The sequence below is a fragment of the Hyla sarda genome, unplaced genomic scaffold (assembly GCF_029499605.1).
Source record: "Hyla sarda isolate aHylSar1 unplaced genomic scaffold, aHylSar1.hap1 scaffold_2025, whole genome shotgun sequence".
NCBI classification, from domain to species: Eukaryota; Metazoa; Chordata; class Amphibia; order Anura; family Hylidae; genus Hyla; species Hyla sarda.
Window position 1 is genome coordinate 21,609 of NW_026608687.1, and position 8,898 is coordinate 30,506.

Genomic DNA, 8,898 nt, shown 5'->3' on the forward strand with positions numbered 1-8,898 from the left:
CTTTTTTTAATCTAGAATAGCGCGGACAGTAGGACATTATTGACGGATTTCCACCAGCGCACATTCTTATGTATACACAAGGTACAATAATGTCTATCGGATACTTATAGAATAAACCGATAACGCTCCTACACTGTAATAAAATAATCAGACGCCATCAATCACGTATATAGACGGACCGGTATAATAAGTGTATAACGACACCTATGAGCACTAATAATAATAATAATAGTGAACATCGTACATAACAAATCACATATACACAGAAAACAATTACTTGAGGAAATATCGTCCGTGTTTAGTCCTGCGGGGGATGGTAAATGATATTTCACTATATGTGCAAACTGGAAATTAGCAGAAAGATGAGAAATGGTCCGTATAAGGATTTGCGGATATACAATAACCGTAATGTTCACAGTTCACTGGGGTAAAGGATATTACGCTCACCGCTCCACCATCCATTCTGTGTACCGCTCACCGCTCCGTCATCCATTCTGTGTACCGCTCACCGCTCCGTCATCCATTCTGTGTACCGCTCACCGCTCCGTCATCCATTCTGTGTACCGCTCACCGCTCCGTCATCCATTCTGTGTTCTGTGCACCGCTCCGTCATCCATTCTGTGTACTGTGCACCGCTCCGTCATCCATTCTGTGTACCGCTCACCGCTCCGTCATCCATCCTGTGTACTGTGCACCGCTCCGTCATCCATTCTGTGTACCGCTCACAGCTCCGTCATCCATTCTGTGTACCGCTCACCGCTCCGTCATCCATTCTGTGTACCGCTCACCGCTCCGTCATCCATCCTGTGTACTGTGCACCGCTCCGTCATCCATTCTGTGTACTGTGCACCGCTCCGTCATCCATTCTGTGTACCGCTCACCGCTCCGTCATCCATTCTGTGTACCGCTCACCGCTCCGTCATCCATTCTGTGTACCGCTCACCGCTCCGTCATCCATCCTGTGTACTGTGCACCGCTCCGTCATCCATTCTGTGTACCGCTCACCGCTCCGTCATCCATTCTGTGTACCGCTCACCGCTCCGTCATCCATTCTGTGTACCGCTCACCGCTCCGTCATCCATTCTGTGTACCGCTCACCGCTCCGTCATCCATTCTGTGTACCGCTCACCGCTCCACCATCCAACCTGTGTACTGTGCAACGCTCCGTCATCCATTCTGTGTACCGCTCACCGCTCCGTCATCCATTCTGTGTACCGCTCACCGCTCCGTCATCCATTCTGTGCACCACTCAGTCATCCATTCTATGAACTGCTCTGTCATCCATTCTGTGTACCACTCACCGCTCAGTCATCCATTCTGTGTACTGCTCACCGTTTCACCATCCATTCTGTGTACTGCTCCGCCATCCATTCTGTGTACCGCTCAGTCATCCATTCTGTGTACCGCTCCGTCATCCATTCTGTGTACCGCTCCGTCATCCATTCTGTGTACCGCTCCGCCATCCATTCTGTGTACCGCTCCGTCATCCATTCTGTGTACCGCTCCGTCATCCATTCTGTGTACCGCTCCGTCATCCATTCTGTGTACCGCTCAGTCATCCATTCTGAGTACCGCTCAGTCATCCATTCTGAGTACCGCTCCGTCATCCATTCTGTGTACCGCTCCGTCATCCATTCTGTGTACCGCTCCGTCATCCATTCTGAGTACCGCTCCGTCATCCATTCTGTGTACCGCTCCGTCATCCATTCTGAGTACCGCTCCGTCATCCATTCTGTGTACCGCTCCGTCATCCATTCTGTGTACCGCTCCGTCATCCATTCTGTGTACCGCTCACCGCTCCACCATCCATTCTGTGTACAGCTCCGTCATCCATTCTGTGTACAGCTCCGTCATCCATTCTGTGTACAGCTCCGTCATCCATTCTGTGTACCGCTCACCGCTCCACCATCCATTCTGTGTACAGCTCCGTCATCCATTCTGTGTACAGCTCCGTCATCCATTCTGAGTACCGCTCCGTCATCCATTCTGTGTACCGCTCCGTCATCCATTCTGTGTACCGCTCCGTCATCCATTCTGTGTACAGCTCCGTCATCCATTCTGTGTACCGCTCACCGCTCCACCATCCATTCTGAGTACCGCTCCGTCATCCATTCTGTGTACCGCTCCGTCATCCATTCTGAGTACCGCTCCGTCATCCATTCTGTGTACCGCTCCGTCATCCATTCTGTGTACCGCTCCGTCATCCATTCTGTGTACCGCTCACCGCTCCACCATCCATTCTGTGTACAGCTCCGTCATCCATTCTGTGTACAGCTCCGTCATCCATTCTGTGTACAGCTCCGTCATCCATTCTGTGTACCGCTCACCGCTCCACCATCCATTCTGTGTACAGCTCCGTCATCCATTCTGTGTACAGCTCCGTCATCCATTCTGTGTACCGCTCCATCATCCATTCTGTGTACCGCTCCGTCATCCATTCTGTGTACAGCTCCATCATCCATTCTGTGTACCGCTCCGTCATCTATTCTGCGTACCGCTCACCGCTCCACCATCCATTCTGTGTACCGCTCCGTCATCCATTCTGTGTACCGCTCCGTCATCCATTCTGTGTACCGCTCCGTCATCCATTCTGTGTACCGCTCCGTCATCCATTCTGTGTACCGCTCCGTCATCCATTCTGTGTACCGCTCACCGCTCCACCATCCATTCTGAGTACCGCTCCGTCATCCATTCTGTGTACCGCTCCGTCATCCATTCTGTGTACCGCTCCGTCATCCATTCTGCGTACCGCTCACCGCTCCACCATCCATACTGTGTACAGCTCCGTCATCCATTCTGTGTACAGCTCCGTCATCAATTCTGTGTACCGCTCACCGCTCCACCATCCATTCTGTGTACCGCTCACAGCTCCGTCATCCATTCTGTGGCTCCGATCTCCGTTCGCTAGAACTAGCGGTGGCCTCTGATGTACACTCCATGCGGCCATCTCCTGCCAGTGCGTTGTATTGGCCTCTGACGTCACTGGTCAGGTGATGGAAAGTAGCGTGCGATCCACTTAAGAAAACGTAAAGTCCTATAGTTAATTCACTAGATTTGCCAGTTGCACAATTTCTCGTAGATGACATCTTGTGCTAGATGAATTATAGAATAATAAGTCCACAACTTCACTTAGTTTAGTGTAAACAGGGTTCTAATAGATTGCCATCTGTTGTCCACATTTAGCCATTAGCCAAGCGCTTTTTGGGGTACAGGTGACTGAAAAATCTATGCGAGGGATTTTACACACTAAATCCATATTTGTTATGTGCACTGTTCACTATTGACATTATTAGTGGTCAGGTGCTCATAGGTGTCATTATACACTTATTATATCTATATCCTATGTCCCTTATTATACCGGTCAGTCTATATATATATAATTTGTTATGTGATCCAAGTGAAGAATGGTCGGCACTGTAATGTAAAGTCCGGTGCTCGTGGATAATGAATAATATTAATAGAAGAAGATCCTCATGAATGAATTCTTTTTCTTTTATTGCATACGGCAGATATAACAAACGCGTTTCGGCTATTGCCTTTTTCAACTGCACAACAAAATACAACATAGTGGCTCTTTTTATACACGTCATCGGCGCACAATTATCACATCATTAGTTACCATGACCACAGGTATAGATAACAAACATGGTGGTTTCTAGACAGACGATCAGTTGTACATCAGAGATGATCAGGTGGGTCTCTAAAGGAATTATTTTTTTAAATGATCAATATTCATAAATATTATGTTATAACAGTTAATCACGATTTAACCCCCTTGGCTCCAAAGAATCCAAAGTGTGTATCCAAAATGCTTCCTTTTGTAAAAGTCATTTTTTTATGTCACCTCCTCGTCTCGGGGGAAAATCTTGGTCAATAACCTGGTACCGTAACTGAGAAATATTAAGACCCTTAATCTTAAAATTATAGGGTATAGGAAAAGCTTTAACCCCTTTGACCAAATTCACACCTGCATTTTTGGTAGATTCGTCCGAATTTTTGGTAATAATTAAAAACCTCACTTGAGTGACGGAGGAGACCTTATTAGTAAATAGATGTGGTGAGCTTATATATTGCTCATCAAAAGGGTTTAGAGGCCACTAAATGGCTATTGGAGAAAAATAAAATAATTTTTGGTGGAAATGTTGACTATTGTTCTTCATGAAAATTACTTTTTATTTGAGGATGATTTTTTTTGTTCAGCGCAGGGGATCGGCGATGGGTGCGAATGTGGCCCCTCCGTTCTGCGTACAGCTCCCGGTGGCCACACCCCTTTTTTGGGTTTTCTTAGCAAAATGGAGAGTTAGTCGGGTTTTTTTCAATTCTGGCACAAAATCTGGCGCAGACTTTGGACAGAATCTGGCGCACAACCCGACAAAACATGTTGGCTTTGCAATAGTAAATGAGGGCCATTGTGTTGTTTGTGTTCTCTTTATTTTTTGAGCAGTGTAGAAAACCCTTTTCAATAATTTAGTCGTCGCTTGTGATACGTGGGCCGCGCTCTATATACAGAGATCTAATATTAAGGTTATTTACTCCAAAGTATTTCTAGACGTTTTACGACAGTTCATAAAAACATTATTGATTCTATAGAATTATTAGAAACTATTTCTGAAAATGTTCCAAACCCATATCAATGATTTGTTGACCCTGAATCGATTTGGATTTTCAAGTTGGCTGCATTAACCCCGCAAAGACTAAATGAAACTATAGAAAACATTCAGTAGTTTTGTGTTTTCTCCTCTGGTCATATAGATATATTTGTATGTGTCCTTTGTGTATGTGCACATTTTTATTTTATTTTGTGTATAGGTTTTATATATTATATGTATTTGTCTGCAGCATTAAACGCTAAATTTATTAACATGATTTGTTGAGGAAAGGGTTAATATTTTGTTATATAATGGATAGCCCTACTACACCTGCCATGCCTGAGCAGTGAAACGCGTTGTATGTCTGTGGATAAAGCCGTGTTTTTATTGTCCCTGATCTGGTGGGTCCAAATTGTTCCTTTACTACTCAGCAGGAAGGCTGCAGATACTTTTCCTTGATACGCTCGTTCCATTGTTGTGTATGAGGCTACACAACCCCCTGTGATAAGTGATATCCACCTATTTCCACCCCACTATATTGGTGTTTTTACGCTATGGCGCGCCTTTGTTTCTTTCTCTAGATTATCTGCAGTCATGGGACTGGGAGAACTCTGTATCAAATGTAACCTTTCATTTACATAATCCTGTTTCCCCTGATGACACCGCCATGTTGAGACAAAATGCGTTGGGATCTGTTCTGATAACTGGAATTGTTTGTTAGGGTATAATTCAGGGTCACTTTTCAATTATTAAGCTGTAAAACCCCTAATATTTAACATAACATAGTAACATAGTTCATAAGATTGAAAAAAGACCAGACCATGAGTCCCAACTGAGATGATCCTGAGGAGGCAAAAAAAAAACTCAAACTAGAGGTAAAAATTCCTTCCTGACTCCAAATATCAGAATAAATCCCTGGATCAATGTTCTGTCCCTATAAATCTAGAATCCATAACCTGTAATGTTGTTATTCTCGAAAAATGTATCCAGACCCCATTTTTTAAATCATTGAACTGCAGCGGCTTATCGGCGTATAACACGCAGGTAGACTTTAGGCTAAAAATTCTAGCCTAAAAAGTCCGTGTTATATGCCGATAAATAAGGTATATATTATTAGGTCACCTCCTTGTTATATATACAGTCCTGAGTATAAATAGATCATGGGGAGATCTCTGTACGGTCCTGATATATTATATATATTATTAGGTCTCCTCCTTGTTATATATACAGTCCTGGGTATAAATAGATCATGGAGAGATCTCTGTACTGTCCTGATATATTATATATATATTATTAGGTCACCTCCTTGTTATATATACAGTCCTGGGTATAAATAGATCATGGGGAGATCTCTGTACTGTCCTGATATATTATATATAGTTATTAGGTCTCCTCCTTGTTATATATACAGTCCTGGGTATAAATAGATCATGGAGAGATCTCTGTACTGTCCTGATATATTATATATATTATTAGGTCACCTCCTTGTTATATATACAGTCCTGGGTATGAATAGATCATGGAGAGATCTCTGTACTGTCCTGATATATTATATATAGTTATTAGGTCTCCTCCTTGTTATATATACAGTCCTGGGTATAAATAGATCATGGAGAGATCTCTGTACTGTCCTGATATATATATTATTAGGTCACCTCCTTGTTATATATACAGTCCTGGGTATAAATGGATCATGGAGAGATCTCTGTACTGTCCTGATATATTATATATATTATTAGGTCACCTCCTTGTTATATATACAGTCCTGGGTATAAATAGATCATGGGGAGATCTCTGTACGGTCCTGATATATTATATATATTATTAGGTCTCCTCCTTGTTATATATACAGTCCTGGGTATAAATAGATCATGGAGAGATCTCTGTACTGTCCTGATATATTATATATATTATTAGGTCACCTCCTTGTTATATATACAGTCCTGGGTATAAATAGATCATGGGGAGATCTCTGTACTGTCCTGATATATTATATATAGTTATTAGGTCTCCTCCTTGTTATATATACAGTCCTGGGTATAAATAGATCATGGAGAGATCTCTGTACTGTCCTGATATATTATATATATTATTAGGTCACCTCCTTGTTATATATACAGTCCTGGGTATGAATAGATCATGGAGAGATCTCTGTACTGTCCTGATATATTATATATATTATTAGGTCACCTCCTTGTTATATATACAGTCCTGGGTATGAATAGATCATGGAGAGATCTCTGTACTGTCCTGATATATTATATATAGTTATTAGGTCTCCTCCTTGTTATATATACAGTCCTGGGTATAAATAGACCATGGAGAGATCTCTGTACTGTCCTGATATATTATATATATTATTAGGTCACCTCCTTGTTATATATACAGTCCTGAGTATAAATAGATCATGGGGAGATCTCTGTACGGTCCTGATATATTATATATATTATTAGGTCTCCTCCTTGTTATATATACAGTCCTGGGTATAAATAGATCATGGAGAGATCTCTGTACTGTCCTGATATATTATATATATTATTAGGTCACCTCCTTGTTATATATACAGTCCTGGGTATAAATAGATCATGGGGAGATCTCTGTACTGTCCTGATATATTATATATAGTTATTAGGTCTCCTCCTTGTTATATATACAGTCCTGGGTATAAATAGATCATGGAGAGATCTCTGTACTGTCCTGATATATATATTATTAGGTCACCTCCTTGTTATATATACAGTCCTGGGTATAAATGGATCATGGAGAGATCTCTGTACTGTCCTGATATATTATATATATTATTAGGTCACCTCCTTGTTATATATACAGTCCTGGGTATAAATAGATCATGGGGAGATCTCTGTACGGTCCTGATATATTATATATATTATTAGGTCTCCTCCTTGTTATATATACAGTCCTGGGTATAAATAGATCATGGGGAGATCTCTGTACTGTCCTGATATATTATATATATTATTAGGTCACCTCCTTGTTATATATACAGTCCTGGGTATAAATAGATCATGGGGAGATCTCTGTACGGTCCTGATATATTATATATATTATTAGGTCTCCTCCTTGTTATATATACAGTCCTGGGTATATATAGATCATGGAGAGATATCTGTACTGTCCTGATATATTATATATATTATTAGGTCACCCCCTTGTTATATATACAGTCCTGGGTATAAATAGATCATGGAGAGATCTCTGTACTGTCCTGATATATTATATATATTATTAGGTCACCTCATTGTTATATATACAGTCCTGGGTATAAATAGATCATGGAGAGATCTCTGTACTGTCCTGATATATATATTATTAGGTCACCTCCTTGTTATATATACAGTCCTGGGTATAAATAGATCATAGAGAGATCTCTGTACTGTCCTGATATATTTTATATATTATTAGGTCACCTCCTTGTTATATATACAGTCCTGGGTATAAATAGATCATGGAGAGATCTCTGTACAGTCCTGATATATTATATATATATTATTAGGTCACCTCCTTGTTATATATACAGTCCTGGGTATAAATAGATCATGGGGAGATCTCTGTACGGTCCTGATATATTAGGTCTCCTCCTTGTTATATATACAGTCCTGGGTATATATAGATCATGGAGAGATCTCTGTACTGTCCTGATATATTATATATATTATTAGGTCACCCCCTTGTTATATATACAGTCCTGGGTATAAATAGATCATGGAGAGATCTCTGTACTGTCCTGATATATTATATATATTATTAGGTCACCTCATTGTTATATATACAGTCCTGGGTATAAATAGATCATGGAGAGATCTCTGTACTGTCCTGATATATATATTATTAGGTCACCTCCTTGTTATATATACAGTCCTGGGTATAAATAGATCATAGAGAGATCTCTGTACTGTCCTGATATATTTTATATATTATTAGGTCACCTCCTTGTTATATATACAGTCCTGGGTATAAATAGATCATGGAGAGATCTCTGTACTGTCCTGATATATTATATATATATTATTAGGTCACCTCCTTGTTATATATACAGTCCTGGGTATAAATAGATCATGGAGAGATCTCTGTACTGTCCTGATATATTATATATATTGTTAGGTCACCTCCTTGTTATATATACAGTCCTGGGTATAAATAGATCATGGAGAGATCTCTGTACTGTCCTGATATATTATATATATTATTAGGTCACCTCCTTGTTATATATACAGTCCTGGGTATAAATAGATCATAGATAGATCTCTGTACTGTCCTGATATATTATATATATTATTAGGTCACCTCC